Genomic DNA, 23,862 nt, shown 5'->3' on the forward strand with positions numbered 1-23,862 from the left:
CATGACGAGAATAATTCCTGTTAGTGATCCAGAGCGCGACCCATTTAGACGCCGACAAACTTTATTGCTGCGGATAAAACAATAAACCTCCGCAGAAGCATTCCAGAGGTAATCCGCGAGGAACAAAACATGTTCCAAACATAAAACAGGCTATAACCACCTGACCGGTAGTCCAATTTACTTGAAAATTGGTATGCAGTGTCTTGGTCCAAGGTGCCATGTATGTCTATGAGGACGTTGGCGTATCTCGAAAAACATGGCCGCCATCGACCAATGAAATTTGAGCACCTATTAGACAAGGTTAACGGAGGCCAATCGGAACGAAACTCAATGGGCATGTTCGACTCATGGCCCTAGAGGTCTGTAAGAGTTTTGAAAGAAATCGGCCACTAGTTGGCGCTAACGAGTTTTATGGCTCTGTAATCACGTGGTGTAAAACTTAACAACTTTTGATGCTTTTGTGCTTAAAGTCCTTAAAGGCCTTAACTGCTTGAACCCCGATAAATGCTGCTTGCAGCTTTAATTATTATTATTTTTCTTCTCCGCTAAAACGCATCGTGCAGCCCAAACCGTAAGAGCTGGAACCTTGAAACTTTGCCAGATGGTAGTACAAAAATCGAGGAGAGGTTCAGAGAGTATGACCCCGATTGGCCCATAGGTGGCGCTATAGCAACCAAAAGCGCGAAACTGTTCATAACTCCTAGACCGTATGTCGTAGACTCAAGTGTCTTATATCATTGGAAAGCTGGACACTTGAAGAACAAAACATATATCTCCGATTTCATTTCCGGTATGCAAATTTTTCCGCCATTTTGAATTTTGTTATAAACCTACTTTTGCGAACTAGTCCTAGGTTTTTCGTCCGATCGGAACCAAACCAGTGCAGAAATGTTCTCTGGAGTCTGAAGATCAATAATTATCGAAAAAAAGTCGAAATTTCGATTCACGGTCGCTAAGGGGCGCCAAAATGTATGTTGTGGGAGGAGCCTATTGTACTAAAACAGCTATAACTCCAGAAATGAATGAGGTATCTTCACCAAACTCGGTACGTATATGTAAGAGGTCAATCTGAGGTCACAGTAAAAAAATCGTCGCGATTGGCCACATGGTGGCGCTATAACATGAAAAAAACATAAAACAGGCTATAACCACCTGACCGTTAGTCCGATTGACTTGAAAATTGGCATGCAGTGTCTTGGTCCAAGGCCCCATGTATGTCTATGAGGACATTGGTGTATCTCAAAAAACATGGCCGCCATCGGCCAATGAAGTTTGAGCACCTATTAGACAAGGTTAACGGAGGCCGATCGGAACGAAACTCGGTGGGCATGTTCGACTCATGGCCCTAGAGGTCTGTAAGAATTTTGAAAGAAATCGGCCACTAGTTGGCGCTAACGAGTTTTATGGCTCTGTAATCACGTGGTGTTACACTTATTGTCACAAAATGCATATCATTTAATAGATCTGCTCATGCTGAACAACTTTGCCTCAAGAACCATTGCTGTCAATCAAACCGTTCATTAATTATTCGCGAATATGTTAAAAACCTACTTTTGCGAACTAGTCCTAGGTTTTTCGCCCGATCGGAACCAGACCAGTCTAGGACAATTCTATGGACTCTCTAGATCAATAATTATCAAAAAAAAGTTGAACTTTTGCATTTTGCGCATGGCTATAATAGGGTCATAAAGAAAATGGGCGTGGCAAAATGCACTAAAAAGCCTATAAATCATAAATGAAAACTCAGAACTTCACAAAAATTGGTGGGAATATGTGCCATAACATCTTTAACAAGCATGCCAAATTTTATGGAGATCGGACCATAGTTGGCGCTATAATTGTTAAAAAGCTTTAAAACCATATATTTCCTATGGTAAATTGCCTGTATTGGCTGCAAATGGTCTGTTTCATCTATGATCAAATAATTTTCATATCATAATGTTCAAAACTAGTGCAGTACAATTCTCTGGACTCTCTAGATCAATAATTATCAGAAAAAGTTGAACTACTTCATTTGGATGACTATAATAGGGTCACTTCAATACGTGGCCTTGACCAAGTGTCCCCGAAAGCTTATATCTTTTAAGATGCTCAGATCTTCTTAAAAACAAGTCAGAACATGTGAAATATCACTCTGAACAAGCATGAAAAATTGCAGACAGATCGAACAAAATTTGACTCTATAACAGTTCAAAAGGTGAAAATAATATGAATACAATGGCATATTAAGCCAAAAAGTGGTATTTTACTGCCCCCTGCTGTTTAAAATAGTTATTTTGTCATATTGTTTCTATAATTCATATTTAGACTTTATAAAATCATTATTTTAACATTTACAATTACATTTAGTCAAAATCCATCTGTAAAAGTATTAGTGTGTGTGTGTGTGTGTGTGTGTGTGTGGGTGTGTGGGTGTGTGTGAGTGTAAGCATGCATTATGGAGTTAACATGGAAAGACTGGTTTGCTTTAGTGCAGAAAACTGTTGAAAATCATGAAGATTAAACTGAAACTGAGCCAATAATGGTCTTCTAGTGCCCTCTGCTGGCCATTCTACTTATTAATGAAGTCTTTTGACATGTGCTTTTAAATTCATAATTAGACATTAAAAAATCACTTATATAACAATAACTATTATAACACAATCAGATTTTGTCAGTGTTCATCACTTCATTTGCACTGACACTTCACATACTTGCTAGTAATGTGGTAAATCATGGTAAATCACGCTAGAAACATTGTAAATCATAGTAAATAATACTAGAATGTGGTTTATCAAGGTAAATCATGCTAGAATCCTGGTAAGTCATTCTACAACGTGGCATATAATGGTAAATCATGCTAGAACACGGTAAATCATGGTAAACTATGCTAGAACAGAGTAAATCATGGTAAACCATGGTAAATCATGATAAACTTTGGTAAATCATGCTGGAATGTGGCATATCATGGTAAATCATGCTAGAACATGGTAAATCAAGGTAAACTAAGATAAATTCATGGTAAACTATGCTAGAACAGGGTAAATCATGGTAAACCATGGTAAATCATGATAAACTATGGTAAATCATGCTAGAATGTGGTATATCATGGTAAATCATGCTAAAACATGGTAAATCAAGGTAAAATCATGGTAAACTATGCTAGAACATGGTAAATAATGGTAAACCATGGTAAATCATGAAAAACTATTGTAAATCATGCTAGAATGTGGTATATCATGGTAAATCATGCTAGAACATGGTCTTTTCCATCTATGATGTCAGTGGTTACATGCTTGCTAAATAAATCTTAATAACTTTTGATGCTTTTGTGCTTAAAAACCTTAAAGGCCTTAACAGCTTGAACCCCGATAAATGCTGCTTGCAGCTTTAATTAGGGGTTCAAGCATGAAATGCTGAAACCCTATTGTAATTGTGCTGATTTTTAGGGGTTCAAGCACGAAGTGCTGAAACCCTATTGTAATTGTGCTGATTTTTATTATTATTTTTCTTCCGCCGTAAAACGCATCGTGCAGCCCAAACCGTAAGAGCTGGAACCTTGAAACTTTGCCAGATGGTAGTACAAAAATCGAGGAGAGGTTCAGAGAGTATGACCCCGATTGACCCATAGGTGGCGCTATAGCAACCAAAAGCGCGAAACTGGTCATAACTCCTAGACCGTATGTTGTAGACTCAAGTGTCTTATATCAATGGAAAGCTGGACTCCTGAAGAACAAAACGTATATCTCCGATTTCATTTCCGGTATGCAAATTTTTCCACCATTTTGAATTTTGTCAAAAAACTACTTTTGCGAACTAGTCCTAGGTTTTTCGCCCGATCGGAACCAAACCAGTGTAGAATTGTTCTCTGGAGTCTGAATATCAATAATTATCGAAAAAAAGTTGAAATTTCGATTCACGGTCGCTAGGGGGCGCAAAATTAACGTTGTGGGAGGAGCCTATTTGACTAAAACGGCTATAACTCCAGAAGTAAATGAGGTATCTTCACCAGACTCAGTACACATGTGTAAGAGATCAATCTGAGGTCACAGTAAAAATATCGCGGCGATTGGCCACATGGTGGCGCTATAACATGAAAAAAACATAAAACAGGCTATAACCACCTGAACATTAGTCCGATTGACTTGAAAATTGGTGTGCAGTGTCTTGGTCCAAGGTGCCATGTATGTCTATGAGGACATTGGTGTATCTCGAAAAACATGGCCGCCATCGGCCAAAGAATTTGAGCACCTATTAGACAAGGTTAACGGAGGCCGATCGGAACGAAACTCGATGGGTATGTTCGACTCATGGCCCTAGAGGTCTGTAAGAATTTTGAAAGAAATCGGCCATTAGTTGGCGCTAACGAGTTTTATGGCTCTGTAACCACGTGGTGTTACACTTATCGTCACAAAATGCATATCATCTGATAGATCTGCTCATGCTCAACAACTTTGCCTCAAGAACCATTGCTGTCAATCAAAACGTTCATTAAATATTTGTAATTATGTTAAAAACCTACTTTTGCGAACTAGTCCTAGGTTTTGCGCCCGATCAGAACCAAACGAGTCTAGGACAATTCTATGGACTCTTTAGATCAATAATTATCAAAAAAAAGTTGAACTTTTGCATTTTTCGCATGGGTATATTGGGTCATAAAGAAAATGGGCGTGGCAAAATGCACTCAAAAGCCTATAAATCCTAAACGAAAACTCAGAACTTCACGAAAATTGATGAGCATATGTGTCATAACCTGCTTAAGAAGCATGGAAAATTTTATGGAGAGCGGACCATAGTTGGCGCTATAACTGTTAAAACGCTTTAAAACCATATATTTCCTATGGTAAATTGCCTGTATTTGCTGTAAATGGTGTCTTCTATCATATAATGTTCATATCATAATGTTCAAAACCAGTGCAGCACAATTCTCTGAACTCTCTAGATCAATAATTATCAGAAAAAAAGTTTAACTTCTTCAAAAGGTGATTTTATATGAATATAATGACATATTAAGCCAATAAGTGGTATTTTACTGCCCCCTGCTGTCATTTCATCATACTACTCCCTAATATTGTTATAAAATTCATATTTAGACTTTATAAAATCATTATTTTAACATTTACAATCACATTTTGTCAAAACTCATCTATTGAGTATTACTATTGACAATTGTGTTACACTGAGATATGGAAATGGACGAAAGTAAATGAATGAAATGAAACGAAAGTATAACGGCATTTAAGCCACGCCCCCAAATACAAATTCATTCATAACTCGAAAACGGAAAGTCGTTGCGCGCTCAAATTTTGATGGTGAGGACCTCTCGGGGCTCTTGATCGAAACGTGTCGTCGCGGGCCTCGGGAGCGCGCCCCCCCGCGCATCGCAAGCCCGCGGACCCCCGACTTTGAACGACCGCAACTCCCGACCCAAACCACCCCGAACCTTGTGTGAGAGCTCGTTGGAAAGGGCGCGTCCTTGGCTAGCTTCGATTCAAATGTGGTGTTATTTGCCCTGGGCATTCCAGAGATAATAGCCCGAACAGATATGCCTTATAACAGTCATAACTCCCAGCCCCAATCGCCCAAAAACACCTTGATGGTCTCATTCAACAGGGCTCCTCAAGCACTATCTATGCTCTGAGTTTCAGAATTTTTCGCCTTTTGGTTCCTGAGATATAAGTAAAAAAACTAATTCCCATTCATTCATTCAAACACTTCAACTGTAAAAAAAGCTATAATACCACTGTTGTCCACTAGAGGGAGCAGCAGGATTACGCATGATCTTTTAATTCGCTTTCAGTATTGGGAAATAAACAAATGCTTTAAGAAGCAATCTTTTTTATTACGATGTTTTTTGTTTTATTATGATATTTGTATATATTTTATTTTTTTATTATGATTATGAACGGTTTGATTGACATTAGTGATTCTTGAGGCAAAGTTGTTCAAGATGAGGAGATGAAGATATTTTCACAATATCACATCATAAAAACATTGAAAACATATTTGTCTTTGTGTGTGTGTGTGTGTGTGTGTGTGTGTGTGTGTGTGTGTGTGTGTGTGTGTGTGTGTGTGTGTGTGTGTGGATGTGTTTGTGTTTGTGTGTGTGTCTGTGTGTGTAAGCATGCTTAATGGAAAGAACATGGAGAAACTGCTTTGTTTTACTGGTGGATAAAAAAGTCTTTCAAATGAAAGTGAGTCAATTAGTGGTCTTCTACTGCCCTCTGCAGGACATTCTACTTAATAAAATATTTTCATCTGTGCTTTTGCATTAGTTTTTGGACTATATAAAATTACTTGCATGAAAATCACCTATTATAACACAGTCATGTTTTGTCAAAGTTTATCACTTCATTTTTACTGAGCTCTCAGTTTGAACAATTCTGCCTCTCAGTGATAAATTTGAAATCTGAAAATGGTGTTATACAGAGGAGATTTGCAATTATCATTTTGTTACCTATCTTTTATTTTAAATATCTACATCTACAACAAAATGTGTGTGCATGTGTGTGTTCAAGCATGGTTAGTGTATTAAGTATTATTGTTTAAGTATTATTGTTTTCATTTACATTTTAACCACCAGAAGAAGAACACTCATTGGTTCATTCTGCTCACTAAAATATTATTTTTCATTTTTTTTCCATTTGAAATATTGTTTAAACTTAATAAAATCATTAAAATAACATTTCAAATCATATTTTGTCTGTTTATAAATCCCACAGACTCACATTGGCTGCAATACTAATGTTTTTGTAAAACACAGACCTGATAGTCTAATCTGTGTGTATTGTGCATATATTATTGATATTATTACTATTGCAAATCATGTTATTGTAACTCATATCTTAATAGAATATTATTTGTAATTTTAATTCTTTATTTCTTAATTGTTTTTTTATGATTACTACAGATATTATCACCAAAGATATCAACTACACCTTCACTTTTAGTATTGACACGCTGCACACAGCACAATCACACACTCACTAATGCATTCAAATAAATGTAATCTTACTGTGCTACTTTATTTGTACATGATTAGAATGAACAGAAATCTAAGAATATTTTTCTTCTTTTGTTAAAGCCATTTCAGACTCCAAGTAAGCATTATATTACTAATCATCTATTTTAAAGGTGCCATACAATTGAAAACTGTATTTATCTTGGCATAGTTGAATGATAAGAGTTCTGGACATGGAACTGACATACCGTGAGCCTCAAACACCATTGTTTCCTCCTTCATGTGTAAATCTCCTGTTTGCAAAAGACCGCTGAAAAATGAGTGAATCCCACCATAACACCGACTATGACGTTGGAGTCAGGATCATTAATATTTATACCCCCCAAATTTGCATTTTCCAGTCCATGTTCTAGGCCAGGCAGTGTTAATGTAGACCTGCACAGCCGAATCATCAGAAGATCTGCAGGTATTGTGAAGAAGCAAGCAAGGACAATAGTGAAAATGGCAGATCATGGATATAAATGCTATGTCTGAGGCTGTGCTGCGGATTTGAGAACTTTTCATTCCCTTCCCACAAAAGAGAACTGTCAACAGGAATGGTTGATGTTTACAACAGGATACCTCACCATTTTAATTCAAAGCTGTTAGTTTGCTCTTAACGGAGGCCGATCAGAACGAAACTAGGTGGGCATGTTCGACTCGTGGCCCTAGAGGTCTGTAAGAATTTTGAAAAATCAGCCACTAGTTGACGCTAACAGGTTTTACGGCTATGTAATCACGTGATGCATATCATTTGATAGATCTCCTCATACTGAACAACTTTGCCTCAAGAACTACTGCTGTCAATCAATTTGTTCATTAAATACTTGCGATTATGTTAAAAAAACTACTTTTGCGAACTAGTCCTAGGTTTTTCGCCCGATCGGAAATATACCAGTGCAGTACAATTCTCTGGAAGCTCTAGATTATTAATTATATAAAAAACTTTAACTTTACCCATTGGGTAGCCATAACAGGATCATTTAGAAAATGTGTATGGCAAAAAACACTCAAAAGCCTGTAAATCCTAAACAAAAACTCAGACAACTCACTAAACTGCCTTATGTGCTTAAAGACCCTAAATGCTTGAACCCCGCTAAATGCTGCTTGCAGCTTTAATTATTATTATTATTATTCTTCTGCCGTAAAACGCATCGTGGAGCCCAAACCGTAAGTGCTAGAGACTTGAAACTTGGCCAGAAGGTAGTACAAAAATCGAGGAGAGGTTCAGAGAGTATGACCCCGATTGGCCCATAGGTGGCGCTATAGTGCAAAAAACCAAAAAAAATCACGGTTTTGCTTAAATCTCCTTAACCCTTTGTCACAGACTCAAGTGTCTTATATCACTGTAATCCTTGTCTCAAGACGGACAAAATGTATATCTTCAATTTCATTTCCGGTATGCAAATTTTTCCGCCATTTTGAATTTTGTCCAAAACCTACTTTTGCGAACTAGTAGAGGGTTTTTTTGGCCAATCGGAACCAAACCAGTGCAGAAATGTTCTCTGGAGTCTGATTATCAATAATTATCGAAAAAAAGTTGAAATTTCGATCCACGGTTGCTAAGGGGCGTCAAAACGTTCGCAGGAGGCGGAGCCAGTTTACTAAAATGGTTATAATTCATGAACGAAATTAGATATTTTCACCAAACTCGGAACAGATGTGTATGAGTTCAATCTGGGGTCACAGTAAAAAAATCGCGACGATTGAACACTAGGTGGCGTTATAACATGAAAAAAACATGAAAAGGGCTATAACCACCTGACCGTTAGTCCAATTGACTTGAAAATTGGCATGCAGTCTCTTGGTCCAGGGTGCCATGTATATCTATGAGGACATTGGCGTATCTAAAAAAACATGGCCGCCATCGGCCAATGAAGTTGAGCACCTATTAGACAAGGTTAACGAAGGCCGATCGGAACAAAACTCGATGGGCATGTTCAACTCATGGCCCTAGAGGTCTGTAAGAATTTTGAAAGAAATCGGCCACTAGTTGGCGCTAACGAGTTTTATGGCTCTGTAATCACGTGGTGTTAAACTTATTGTCACATTATGCCTATCATTTGATAGATCTGCTCATGCTGAACAACTTTGCCTCAAGAACCACTACTGTCAATCAAACCGTTCATTAAATATTCGCAAACATGTTAAAAACCTACTTTTGCGAACTAGTCCCTGGTTTTTCGCCCAATCAGAACCAGACCAGTCTAGGACAATTCCCTGGACTCTCTAGATCAATAATTATCGAAAAAAAGTTGAAATTTTGCATTTGGATGGCTGTAATGGGGTCATTTAGAAAATGGGCGTGGCAGAATACACTAAAAAGCCTATAAATCCTAAATGAAAACTCAGAACTTCACAAAAATTGATGAGCATATGTGACATAACAAGCTAAAGAAGCATGGACATTTTTATGGAGATCGGACCATAGGTGGCGCTATAACTGTCAAAAAGCTTTAAAACCATATATTTCCTATAACCTATATATATATCATATAATGTTTATAAAATAATGTTAAAAACCAGTGCAGTACAAATCTCTGGACTCTATAGATCAATAATTATCAGAAAAAGTATAAAAAATAACAGTTAAAAAAGAAAATGAATAATATTGGCATATTAAGCCAATAAGTGGTATTTTACTGCCCCCTGCTGCCATTTCATCATACTACTCCCTAATATTGTTATATCATTCATATTTAGACTTTATAAAATCATTATTTTAACATTTACAATCACATTTTGTCAAAACTCATCTATTGGAGTATTATTATTGACAATTGTGTCACACTGTCTGTCTGAGATATGGAAATTGAAAACGAAAGTAAAACGGCATTTAGGCCACGCCCCCCCAGTACAAATTATTTCATAACTCGAAAACGGAAAGTCGTTGCGCGCTCAAATTTTGATGGTAAGGTCCTCTCCGGGCTCTTGATCGAAACGTGTCATCGCGGGCCTCGGGAGCGCGCCCCCCACGAATCGCAAATTCGTGGGACCCCCGATTTTGAACGGCCGAAACTCCCGACCCAGACCACCCTGAACCTTGTGTGAGAGCTCGTTGGAAAGGGCCAGTTCTTGGCTAGCTTCGATTCAAATGTGGTGTAATTTGCCCTGGGCATTCCAGAGATAAAAGCCCCAATAGATATGCCTTTGAACGGTCATATTTCCGGGCTCCAATCGCCCAAAAACACTGCGATGGTCTCATTCAACAGGGCTCCTCAAGAACTATCTATGCTCTGAATTTCAGAATTTTTCGCCTTCTGGTTCCCGAGATATAAGTGAAAAACCAAATTCCCATTCATTCATTCAAACACTTCAACTGTAAGATGGAGGCTGTAATTCCACTGTTGTCAACTAGAGGGAGCAGCAGTATTAGACATAGTATTAATATTTTTATCAGCTTTCAGCTTTGGCCAACAAACAAATGGTTAAAGCTATTTTTTTTTTTTGACTGATAATATAGATCACAATGAAATATATGAAATGGTTAGACCATTAAAATATTTTTTTCACAATAACACATCCTAAAGACATTGAAAACATATTTGTGTGTGTGTGTGTGTGTGTGTGTGTGTGTGTGTGTGTGTGTAAGCATGCATTATTGAGTTAACATGGAACACACTTATATTACAATAACTATTATAACACAATCATATTTTGTCAGTGTTTATCACTTCATTTGCACTGACACTTCACATAATTGCTAGTATTTATACCCCCCAAATTTGCATTTTCCAGTCCATGTTCTAGGCTAGGCAGTGTTAATGTAGACCTGCACAGCCGAATCAGCAGAAGATCTGCAGGTATTGTGAAGAAGCAAGCAAGGACAATAGTGAAAATGGCAGATCATGGATATAAATGTTATGTCTGAGGCTGTGCTGCGGATTTGAGAACTTTTCATTCCTTTCCCACAAAAGAGAACTGTCAACAGGCATGGTTGATGTTTACAACAGGATACCTCACCATTTTAATTCAAAGCTGTTAGTTTGCTCTTAACGGAGGCCGATCAGAACGAAACTCGGTGGGCATGTTCGACTCGTGGCCCTAGAGGTCTGTAAGAATTTTGAAAAATCAGCCACTAGTTGACGCTAACAGGTTTTACGGCTATGTAATCACGTGATGCATATCATTTGATAGATCTCCTCATACAGAACAACTTTGCCTCAAGAACTACTGCTGTCAATCAATTTGTTCATTAAATACTTGCGATTATGTTAAAAACCTACTTTTGCGAACTAGTCCTAGGTTTTTCGCCCGATCGGAAATATACCAGTGCAGTACAATTCTCTGGAAGCTCTAGATTATTAATTATATAAAAAACTTTAACTTTACCCATTGGGTAGCCATAACAGGATCATTTAGAAAATGGGTATGGCAAAAAACACTCAAAAGCCTGTAAATCCTAAACAAAAACTCAGACAACTCACTAAACTGCCTTATGTGCTTAAAGACCCTAAATGCTTGAACCCCGCTAAATGCTGCTTGCAGCTTTAATTATTATTATTATTATTATTCTTCTGCCGTAAAACGCATCGTGCAGCCCAAACCGTAAGGGCTAGAGCATTGAAACTTTGCCAGATGGTGGTACAAAAATCGAGGAGAGGTTTAGAGATTATGACCCCGATTGGCCCATAGGTGGCGCTATAGCAACCAAAAGCGCGAAACAGCTCATAACTCCTAGACCGTTTGTCGTAGACTCAAGTGTCTTATATCATTGGAAAGCTGGACGCCTGACGAACAAAACGTATATCTCCGATTTCATTTCCGCCATGATAGATTTTCCGCCATTTTGAATTTTGTCAAAAATCTACTTTTGCGAACTAGTCTGTGGTTTTTTGCCCTATCGGAACCAAACCAGTGCAGAAATGTTCTCTGGAGTCTGAAGATCAATAATTGTCAAAAAAAAGTCGAAATTTTTATTCATGGTCGCTAGGGGGCATAAAATGAACATTGTGGGAGGAGCCTATTTTACTAAAATGGCTATAACTCAAAAAGTAAATGAGATAGCTTAACCAAACTTGATACACATGTGTATGGGTTCAGTCTGGGGTCACAGTAAAAAAATTGCGTCGATTGGCCTCATGGTGGCGCTATAAAACAATAAAAACGTATAGACACCTGACCGTTTTTCCGAATGACTTGAAATTTGGTATGCAGTGTCTTGGCCCAAGGGGCCATGTATGTCTAAAAGGATATTGGCGTATCTCGAAAAACATGGCCGCCATTGGCCAATGAGGTTTGAGCACCTATTAACGAAGTCCGATCGGAACGAAACTCGGTGGGCATGTTCGGCTCAAGCCCCTAGAGGTCTGTAAGAATTTTGAAAGAAATCGGCCACTAGTTGGCGCTAACGAGTTTTAAGGCTCTGTAATCACGTGGTGTTACACTTATTGTCACAAAATGCATATAATCTGATAGATCTGCTCATGCTGAACAACTTTGCCTCAAGAACCATTGCTGTCAATCAAACAGTTCATTAAATATTCATGAATATGTTAAAAACCTACTTTTGCGAACTAGTCCTAGGTTTTTCGCCCGATCAGAACCAGACCAGTCTAGGACAATTCTCTGGACTCTCTAGATCAATAATTATCAAAAAAAAGTTGAACTTTTGCATTTGGGTGGCTGTAATAGGGTCATTTATAAAATGGGTGTGCCAAAATACACTCAAAAGCCTATAAATCACAAATAAAAACTCAGAACTTCACGAAAATTGGTGTGCATATGTGACATAACATCATTAATAAGCATGCCAAATGTTATAGAGATCGGACGATAGATGGCGCTATAACTGTTAAAAAGCTTTAAAACCATACATTTCCTATGGTACATTGCCTGGTACAATTCTCTGGACTCTCTAGATCAGTAATTATCAGAAAAAGTTGAACTACTTCATTTGGATGGCTATAACAGGGTCACTTCAAAATGTGGCCTTGACCAAGTGTCCCCGAAAGCTTATATCTTTTAAGATGCTCAGATCTTCTTAAAAACAAGTCAGAACATGTGAAATATCACTCTGAACAAGCATGAAAAATTTCAGACAGATCGGACAAAATTTGACTCTATAACAGTTTAAAAAGATGAAAATAATATGAATACAATGGCATATTAAGCCAATAAGTGGTATTTTACTGCCCCCTGCTGTTTAAAATAGTTATTTTGTCATATTGTTTCTATAATTCATATTTAGACTTTATAAAATCATTATTTTAACATTTACAATTACATTTAGTCAAAATCCGTCTGTTAAAGTATTTGTGTGTGTGTGTGTGTGTGTGTGTGTGTGTGTGTGTGTGTAAGCATGCATTATGGAGTTAACATGGAAAGACTGGTTTGCTTTAGTGCAGAAAGCTGGTGAAAATCATGAAGATTAAACTGAAACTGAGCCAATAATGGTCTTCTAGTGCCCTCTGCTGGCCATTCTACTTATTAATGAAGTCTTTTGAAATGTGCTTTTGAATTCATAATTAGACATTAAAAAATCACTTATATAACAATAACTATTATAACACAATCAGATTTTGTCAGTGTTTATCACTTCATTTGCACTGACACTTCACATACTTGCTAGTAATTTGGTAAATCATGGTAAATCACGCTAGAAACATTGTAAATCATAGTAAATAATACTAGAATGTGGTGTATCAAGGTAAATCATGCTAGAATCCTGTTATGTCATTCTACAACGTGGTATATCATGGTAAATCATTGTAAACTATGCTAGAACAGGGTAAATCATGGTAAACCAAGTTTATCATGATAAACTTTGGTAAATCATGCTAGAATGTGGCATATCATGGTAAACCATGCTAGAACATGGTAAATCAAGGTAAACTAAGATAAATTCATGGTAAACTATGCCAGAACAGGGTAAATCATGGTAAACCATGGTAAATCATGATAAACTGTGGTAAATCATGCTAGAATGTGGTATATCATGGTAAATCATGCTAGAACATGGTCTTTTCCATCTATTATGTCAGTGGTTACATGCTTGCTAAATAAAACTTTATAACTTTTGATGCTTAACCCCCTGAGGTCTACGGTATCGCCGGCGATACCAGCTCGCTTTTTTTTTATTAGTGTAAAAGAAACTCATAAATACTCTGTTGACTTTGATTTTCCATAGGAGTTTCATACATCAATCGATTCTGTTAAATGTGTATTATTTTTGTGTATACTCACAATAAAAACAAAGTGTTGTGCTTTTTGCCAAATAAAGAAAAATAAACACGAAGCGAGTTCTGCCTTCTCTCTGCCAGTGAAGTCCATTCTGAAACGCGTCCGAAAATTAACAATAACTCAGCGAATACTCAGTCAAACAGACATACAGACAGACAGGCATGAAGCTTGAATTCTCTTCTTTTAAATGAAGTCATTTATATAAAAAAACAATTATTCTCATCTTGTGAAATCTGTATTAAAAGAGAGCGATTCCAGTCGAGCTCATCTCATCTCATTACGTTATAATCGGCCCCGCCCACGGAGAGCGCGCGCTATTCAAACGCAAATGGCTGAGGCAATCCTGTGAACGCCCCCATCAGCTCGAGAAAACACACACGTTTATTTAGATCATTGTTTACACCGTCTTGCAGCGCTGTGAGGAATAATACTAATCGAAAATGTCCCTCAGAAGTGCGGGTATATCGAGGAGCGAGCTGAGGAATACAAGTAAGTTTTTTCCTTCTCACGTGAATTTCTTCACGTGGGTTTCTGTTTATGAATGAATAAACGGCATGAATGCGCGCTGTTTACCACAGCTGGCAAAGACAGTTTAAATTTAAATCGCGTGTGTGAATGAATGATGATGTTTTAGCAAACTGTATTGCTATACTGAGATAAGTAAACATCGACTGAATGTTGAAATAAAATGTAGGCTATTTGTATAAGCAACGTATTAAACTGCAAATTAACAATATGCCCTAATATTTCATGAAAACAACGTTACAGTCAGACGAAATATGAAAGACAACATTTTGTTTAGTAGATTTGGGTACAGTTTTTACTGTAGAATATACTGCCACATCAAATAAGCTTTTGTTTAGCCATTTCTATATATAAAATACGATTTTTGTCAAAAATAAAGTCATCAACTAAGATGTTAGCTGTTCCAATGTTGGCTATATTCAAACTAATGAATACATAGATAAAATGTAGGGCCTATAATCATTTTTTTTTACAAAGAAAGAGTACACTTGAAATATTGTTGAAATTGTAATTATTGTTGTAATTGTAACCATTTTAATAAAATAGCAAAACATATTTACAAGATAGATGTAAGCAAAATCTTAAATGGTCAATATAAGTCTTCTTCTAAATATATCTTTTGTCCTTTCATTGTGGCTCAGTCAGTGTCACACCTGAGTGAATGGCTCATCATTATGCAGAGTGGGTGTATTCTAAGGTGTAAACCACTCCTCGTTCACGCCCCCTCGCATATTGGCTTTCCAAGCAAAACCTGTTTTACATCAATTTAAATCAATGTATGGTTTTATGTGAACGATAAAGCAAGACTATTTTCACATAATTTTGAAGAAAAAACTATAGGCGACGACATCCATAAGTCAAAAGTCTTATTGCCACATATTTAGTATGTGTTTTGTGGTCTTATTTCAAAAATTTTAATTTTTAGTTTTTTCGATAACCACGCATAAACATTATTCTCTCAAAAATGAAAACATGTACATACATGTGGCTCACATATTATTGTAGTCCTGTTTGTGCTATATAGAGTGAATTTACACCTTTGCCATTAATATGTTTATAAGCAACTGAAAAAAGCACAAATGTCAGGGCATGTCAGAACACCCCCAGGGCCCAAAAAAACGCTCAGACTCCAGAGGGTTAAAAACCTTAAAGAGCTTAAAAGCTTGAACCCCGATAAATGCTGCTTGCAGCTTTAATTATTATTATTATTCCGCCGTAAAACGCATCGTGCAGCCCAAACCGTAAGACCAGGAACCTTGAAACTTTGCCATATGGTAGTACAAAAATCGAGGAGAGGTTATCAAATTATGACCTCGATTGGCCCATAGGTGGCGCTATAGCAACCAAAAGCGCAAAACTTCTCATAACTCCTAGACCGTATGTCGCAGACTCAAGTGTCTTATATCTTTGGAAAGCTGGACTCCTGAAGGTCAAAACGTATATCTCCGATTTCATTTCTGGTATGCAAATTTTCCGCCATTTTGAATTATGTAAAAAACCTACTTTTGCGAACTAGTCCCTGGTTTTTTGTCCGATCGGAACCAAACCAGTGCAGAAATGTTCTCTGGAGTCTGAATATCAATAATTATCGAAAAAAAGTCGAAATTTCGATTGTTGGTCGCTAGGGGGTGATAAATTAATGTTGTGGGAGGAGCCTATTTTACTAAAATTGCTATAACTCGAGAACTAAATGAGATATCTTCACCAAACTTGGTACACATGTGTATGAGTTCAATATGGGGTCACAGTAAATAAATCGCGACGATTGAACAATAGGTGGCGCTATAACATGAAAAAAACATGAATAGGGCTATAACCACCTGACCGTTAGTCCAAATGACTTGAAAATTGGTATGCAGTGTCTTGGTCCAAGGTGTCATGTATGTCTATGAGGACATTGGTGTATCTCAAAAAACATGGCCGCCATCGGCCAATGAACTTTGAGCACCTATTAGACAAGATTAACGGAGGCCAATCGGAACGAAACTCAATGTTCATGTTCAACTCATGGCCCTAGAGGTCTGTAAGAATTTTGAAAGAAATCGGCCACTAGTTGGCGCTAACGAGTTTTAAGGCTCTGTAATCACGTGGTGTTACACTTATCATCACAAAATGCATATCATTTGATAGATTTGCTCATGCTGAACAACTTTGTCTCAAGAACCATTGCTGTCAATCAAACCGTTCATTAAATATTTGTAATTATGTTAAAAACCTACTTTTGCGAACTAGTCCTAGGTTTTTCGCCCGATCGGAACCAAACGAGTCTAGGACAATTCTATGGAGTCTCTAGATCAATAATTATCAAAATAAAGTTGAACTTTGGCATTTTTCACATGAGTATATTTGGTCATAAAGAAAATGGGCGTGGCAAAATGTACTCAAAAGCCTATAAATCATATATAAAAACTCAGAACTTCACAAAAATTGGTGAGCATATGTGACATAACATCATTAATAACCATGCAAAATTGTATGGAGATCGGACCATAGGTGGCGCTATAACTGTTAAAAAACTTTAAAACCATATATTTCCTATGGTAAATTGCCTGTATTGGCTGTAAATTGTCTTTTCCATCTATGATCATATAATTTTCATATAATAATGTTCAAAACTAGTGCAGTACAATTCTCTGGACTCTCTAGATCAGTAATTATCAGAAAAAGTTGAACTACTTCATTTGGATGGCTATAATAGGGTCACTTCAAAATGTGGCCTTGACCAAGTGTCCCCGAAAGCTTATATCTTTTAAGATGCTCAGATCTTCTTAAAAACAAGTCAGAACACTCTGAACAAGCATGAGAAATTTCAGACAGATCGGACAAAATTTGACTCTATAACAGTTAAAAAGGGGAAAATGATATGGATGTAATGGCATATTAAGCCAATAAGTGGTATTTTACTGCCCCCTGCTGTTAAAAAATAGTAATTTTGTCATATTGTTCTATAATTCATATTTAGACTTTATAAAATCACTCTTTTAACATTTACTATCACAAGTAGTCAGAATTCATCTGAAGTATTACTACTGACAATTGTGTCAGATTTAGAGATGTGATTCCTGAAGGAGACTTGCAGTAAACAGTTTGATCACATCATATAGTTCAAATGTCTGTATCTACAACAGAATGTGTGTGTGTGTAGTCTTAGGTTTCTGAATACATTTTGAATAATCTGATTAATAGTTTACAAAGACTTTGTGAAATGTTTTTAGACCATTCAAATATATTTTTATAATGACATATCCCAATAGCATTGAAAAAACTATTGTGTGTGTGTGTGTGTGTGTGTGTGTGTGTGTGTAAGCATGCATTATGGAGTTAAAATGGAAAAACTGGTTTGCTTTAGTGCAGAAAAATGGTGAAAATCAAGGAGTTTAAAGTGAAAGTGAGCCAATAAGTGGTCTTCTACTGCCCTCTGCTGGCCATTCTACTTATTAATGAAGTCTACTCACATATGCTTTTGCATTCATTAGACACTAAAAATCACTTATTTAACAATAAGACACAAAAAAATCACTTATATAACAATTACTATTGTAGCACAATCATTTTAGCACAATCAAATGAAATGTATCACTTCATTTGTACTGATAAATATACATTTACATTTACATTTAGTCATTTAGCAGACGCTTTTATCCAAAGCGACTTACAAATTAGGACTAATTTAAGCGAGTCATCATAAAGAGGCAAAAAACAACAACAACACAAGAAGTGCTCAAAATACGAAGTTCAGGTATTATTCAGAGTAGCATAAGCCTGATAAGTGATGTTTCAAAGGGAAAAACATCTTTTTTTGTTTTTAGCTGTCTTTTGAATGTTGTCAGGGATTCTGCATTCCGGATGAGGGTGGGGAGAGCGTTCCACCAGCATGGAACTGTGAATGAGAATGTTCTGGAAAGTGATTTAATGGCTTTCTGTGATGGAACCACGAGACGTCGCTCGTTGACCGATCGTAGGTGTCTGGTAGGGATGTAGACTCGTAGTAGTGAGTGAAAGTAGGAGGGAGCTGAGCCTGTGATGGATCTGTAAGCATGCGTCAATGCCTTGAACTTGATGCGAGCAGCGAGAGGTAGCCAGTGTAGAGAGATGAACAGAGGAGTGACGTGGGCCCTTTTGGGCTCGTTGAAGACAAGACGAGCTGCAGCATTCTGGATCTGGGGTTTGATTGCACATGCTGGAAGTCCAGCCAGAAGGGCATTGATACTTCACATAATTGCTAGCAATGTGGTAAATCATGGTAAATAACGCTAAAAACATGGTAAATCATAATAAATAATACTAGAATCCTGGTACATCATTCTAGAACATGGTATGGTACATCATGCTAGAACATGGTAAATCATGGTAAACTATGCTAGAACAGGGTAAATCATGGTAAACCATGATAAATCATGATAAACTATGGTAAATCATGTTAGAATATGGAATATCATGGTAAATCATGCTAGAACATGGTAAATCAGGGTAAACTATGCTAGAACAGGGTCAATCATGGGTAAACTATGATAAATCATGATAAATTATGGTAAATTATGGTTAACCAAGCTAGAATCACAGTACACAATGGTAAATCATACTAGAATGTAGTATATCATGGTAAACCATGGTAAATCATGCTAGAATCATAGTAAATAATACTAGAATGTGGTAAATTGTTGTGGGAGGAGCCTATTTTGACTAAAATGGCTATAACTCAAGAAGTAAATGAGATATCTTCACCAAACTCAGTACACATGTGTATGGGTTCAATTTGAGGTCAAAGTAAAAAAAATTATGGAGATCGGACCGTTAAAAAGCTTAAAAAACATATATTTCCCATGGTAAACTGCCTGTTTTGGCTGTAAATGGTCTTTTCCATCTATTATGTCAGTGGTTACATGCTTGCTAAATAAAACTTAATGTCTTAAATGCTTATGTGCTTAAAGGCCTTAAATGCTTGAACCCCGATAAATGCTGCTTGCAGCTTTAATTAGGGGTTCAAGCACGAAGTGCTGAAACCCTATTGTAATCGTCCTGATTTTTAGGGGTTCAAGCACGAAGTGCTGAAACCCTATTGTAATTGTACTGATTTTTATTATTATTAGGGGTTCAAGCACGAAGTGCTGAAACCCTATTGTAATTGTACTGATTTTTATTATTATTATTATTATTATTTTTCCGCCATAAAACGCATCGTGCAGCCAAAACCGTAAGGCCTAGAGACTTGAAACTTGGCCAGATGGTAGTACTATTGCTCGCTACTCAGATACACGGACTCAGACCAATCGGCCCATAGGTGGCGCTATAGCAATCAAAAACGCGAAACTGCTCATAACTCATAGTTCGTTAATCGTAGACTCAAGTGTCCTATATCATTGGAATCCTTGGGTCAAGAAGGACAAAATGTATATCTCCGATTTCAATTCCGTCATGATCGATTTTTCACCATTTTGAATTTGTCAAAAACCTACTTTTGTGAACTAGTCCTAGGTTTTTCGTCCGATCAGAATCAAACCAGTGCAGAAATGTTCTCTGGAGTCTGAAGATCAATAATTATCAAAAAAAAGTTGAAATTTCGATTCACGGTTGCTAAGGGGCGCCAAATTGTTCGAAGTGGGTGGAGCCAATTTGACTAAAATGGCTATAACTCGTCAATGGAATGAGATATCTTTACCAAATTTGGAACACCTGTGTTTGAGATTAATGTTTGGTCAGGTGCAAAAAATCGTGACGATTGGCCACTAGGGGGTGCTATAACAGGACAAAAATGGCTATAACCACCTGACCGTTAGTCCGATTGACTTGAAAATTGGTATGCAGTGTCTTGGTCCAAGGTGCCATGTATGTCTATGAGGACATTGGTGTATCTCAAAAAACATGGCCGCCATCGGCCAATGAAGTTTGAGCACCTATAAGACAAGGTTAACGGACGTCGATCGGAACGATTAAAGGCCTTAACTGCTTGAACCCCGATAAATGCTGCTTGCAGCTTTAATTAGGGGTTCAAGCACGAAGTGCTGAAACCCTATTGTAATTGTGCTGATTTTTATTATTATTTTTCTTCCGCCGTAAAACGCATCGTGCAGCCCAAACCGTAAGAGCTGGAACCTTGAAACTTTGCCAGATGGTAGTACAAAAATCGAGGAGAGGTTCAGAGAGTATGACCCCGATTGGCCCATAGGTGGCGCTATAGCGACCAAAAGCGCGAAACTGGTCATAACTCCTAGACCATATGTCGTAGACTCTAGTGTCTTATATCAATGGAAAGCTGGACTCCTGAAGAACAAAACGTATATCTCCGATTTCATTTCCGGTATGCAAATTTTTCCGCCATTTTGAATTTTGTCAGAAAACTACTTTTGCGAACTAGTCCTAGGTTTTTCGCCCGATCGGAACCAAACCAGTGTAGAACTGTTCTCTGGAGTCTGAATATCAATAATTATCGAAAAAAAGTTGAAATTTCGATTCACGGTCGCTAGGGGGCGCAAAATTAACGTTGTGGGAGGAGCCTATTTTACTAAAACGGCTATAACTCCAGAAGTAAATGAGGTATCTTCACCAGACTCAGTACACACGTGTAAGAGATCAATCTGAGGTCGCAGTAAAAAAAATCGAGGCGATTGGCCACATGGTGGCGCTATAACATGAAAAAAACATAAAACAGGCTATAACCACCTGACCGTTAGTCCGATTGACTTGAAAATTGGTATGCAGTGTCTTGGTCCGAGGTGCCATGTATGTCTATGAGGACATTGGTGTATCTCGAAAAACATGGCCGCCATCGGCCAATGAATTTGAGCCCCTATTAGACAAGGTTAACGGAGGCCGATCGGAACGAAACTCGATGGGCATGTTCGACTCATGGCCCTAGAGGTCTGTAAGAATTTTGAAAGAAATCGGCCACTAGTTGGCGCTAACGAGTTTTATGGCTCTGTAACCACGTGGTGTTACACTTATCGTCACAAAATGCATATCATTTGATAGATCTGCTCATGCTCAACAACTTTGCCTCAAGAACCATTGCTGTCAATCAAAACGTTCATTAAATATTTGTAATTATGTTAAAAACCTACTTTTGCGAACTAGTCCTAGGTTTTTCGCCCGATCAGAACCAAACGAGTCTAGGACAATTCTATGGACTCTTTAGATCAATAATTATCAAAAAAAAGTTGAACTTTTGCATTTTTCGCATGGGTATATTGGGTCATAAAGAAAATGGGCGTGGCAAAATGCACTAAAAAGCCTATAAATCCTAAACGAAAACTCAGAACTTCACAAAAATTGATGAGCATATGTGACATAACATCATTAACAAGCATGCAACATTTTATGGAGATCGGACCATAGGTGGCGCTATAACTGTTAAAAGGCTTTAAAAACATATATTTCCTATGGTAAATTGCCTGTATTGGCTGTAAATAGTGTTTTCCATCTATGAACATATAATGTTCATATAATAATGTTCAAAACCAGTGCAGTGCAATTCTCTGGACTCTCTAGATAAATAATTATCAGAAAAAGTATAACTTCTTCATTTGGATGGCTATAATAGGGTCACTTCAATATGTAGCCTTAAAATGAATACCATGACATATTAAGCCAATAAGTGGTATTTTACTGCCCCCTGCTGTCATTTCATCATACTACTCCGTAATATTGTTATATAATTCATTTTTGGCTTTATAAAATCATTATTTTAACATTTAACATGAAAACGAAAGTAAAACGGCATTTAGGCCACGCCCCCCCAGTACAAATTCACTCATAACTTGAAAACGGAAAGTCGTTGCGCGCTCAAATTTTGATGGTAAGGTCCTCTCCACGCTCTTGATCGAAACGTGTCCTCGCGGGCCTCGGGAGCGCGCCCCCCCGCGCATCGCAAGCCCGCGGACCCCCGACTTTGAACGGCCGCAACTCCCGACCCAAACCACCCCGAACCTTGTGTGAGAGCTCGTTGGAAAGGGCCCGTCCTTGACTAGCTTCGATTCAAATGTGGTGTAATTTGCCCTGGGCATTCCCGAGATATAAGTGAAAAACCAAATTCCCATTCATTCATTCAAACACTTCAACTGTTAGATGGAGGCTGTAATTCCACTGTTGTCAACTAGAGGGAGCAGCAGTATTAGACATAGTATTAGACATAGTATTAATCTTTTTATCAGCTTTCAGCTTTGGCCAACAAACAAATGGTTAAAGCTATTTTTTTTTTAATTATTATTGGACTGATAATATAGATCACAATGAATACCCCCCAAATTTGCATTTTTCAGTCCATGTTCTAGGCCAGGCAGTGTTAATGTGGACCTGCACAGCCGAATCAGCAGAAGATCTGCAGGTATTGTGAAGAAGCAAGCAAGGACAATAGTGAAAATGGCAGATCATGGATATAAATGTTATGTCTGAGGCTGTGCTGCGGATTTGAGAACTTTTCATTCCTTTCCCACAAAAGAGAACTGTCAACAGGCATGGTTGATGTTTACAACAGGATACCTCACCATTTTAATTCAAAGCTGTTAGTTTGCTCTTAACGGAGGCCGATCAGAACGAAACTAGGTGGGCATGTTCGACTCGTGGCCCTAGAGGTCTGTAAGAATTTTGAAAAATCAGCCACTAGTTGACGCTAACAGGTTTTACGGCTATGTAATCACGTGATGCATATCATTTGATAGATCTCCTCATACAGAACAACTTTGCCTCAAGAACTACTGCTGTCAATCAATTTGTTCATTAAATACTTGCGATTATGTTAAAAACCTACTTTTGCGAACTAGTCCTAGGTTTTTCGCCCGATCGGAAATATACCAGTGCAGTACAATTCTCTGGAAGCTCTAGATTATTAATTATATAAAAAACTTTAACTTTACCCATTGGGTAGCCATAACAGGATCATTTAGAAAATGGGTATGGCAAAAAACACTCAAAAGCCTGTAAATCCTAAACAAAAACTCAGACAACTCACTAAACTGCCTTATGTGCTTAAAGACCCTAAATGCTTGAACCCCGCTAAATGCTGCTTGCAGCTTTAATTATTATTATTATTTTCCCCTAAAACGCATTGTGCAGACCAAACCGTAAGAGCTGGAACCTTGAAACTTGGCCAAATGGTAGTCCTCAATTTGGGGAGAACCTATAAAAGTATGACCCCGATTGGCCCATAGGTGGCGCTATAGCAACCAAAAGCGCAAAACTGC

At 37.6% G+C, this 23,862-nt stretch overlaps 1 long non-coding RNA gene across 1 annotated transcript; it reads right to left on the reverse strand.

Annotated features, from left to right (window-relative positions):
- Positions 1-2,530: 2,530 nt before the first annotated feature.
- LOC309509835 lies at positions 2,531-23,862 on the reverse strand. The gene is made up of 3 exons (XR_014210083.1): positions 23,757-23,862; positions 20,696-20,779; positions 2,531-3,537 (listed from the first exon to the last, which is right to left on the reverse strand). It is a non-coding gene; the product is annotated as an uncharacterized lncRNA (long non-coding RNA).

The sequence above is a fragment of the Leuciscus leuciscus genome (genome assembly GCF_965113295.1).
Source record: "Leuciscus leuciscus genome assembly, chromosome: 11".
Classification (NCBI taxonomy): Eukaryota; Metazoa; Chordata; class Actinopteri; order Cypriniformes; family Leuciscidae; genus Leuciscus; species Leuciscus leuciscus.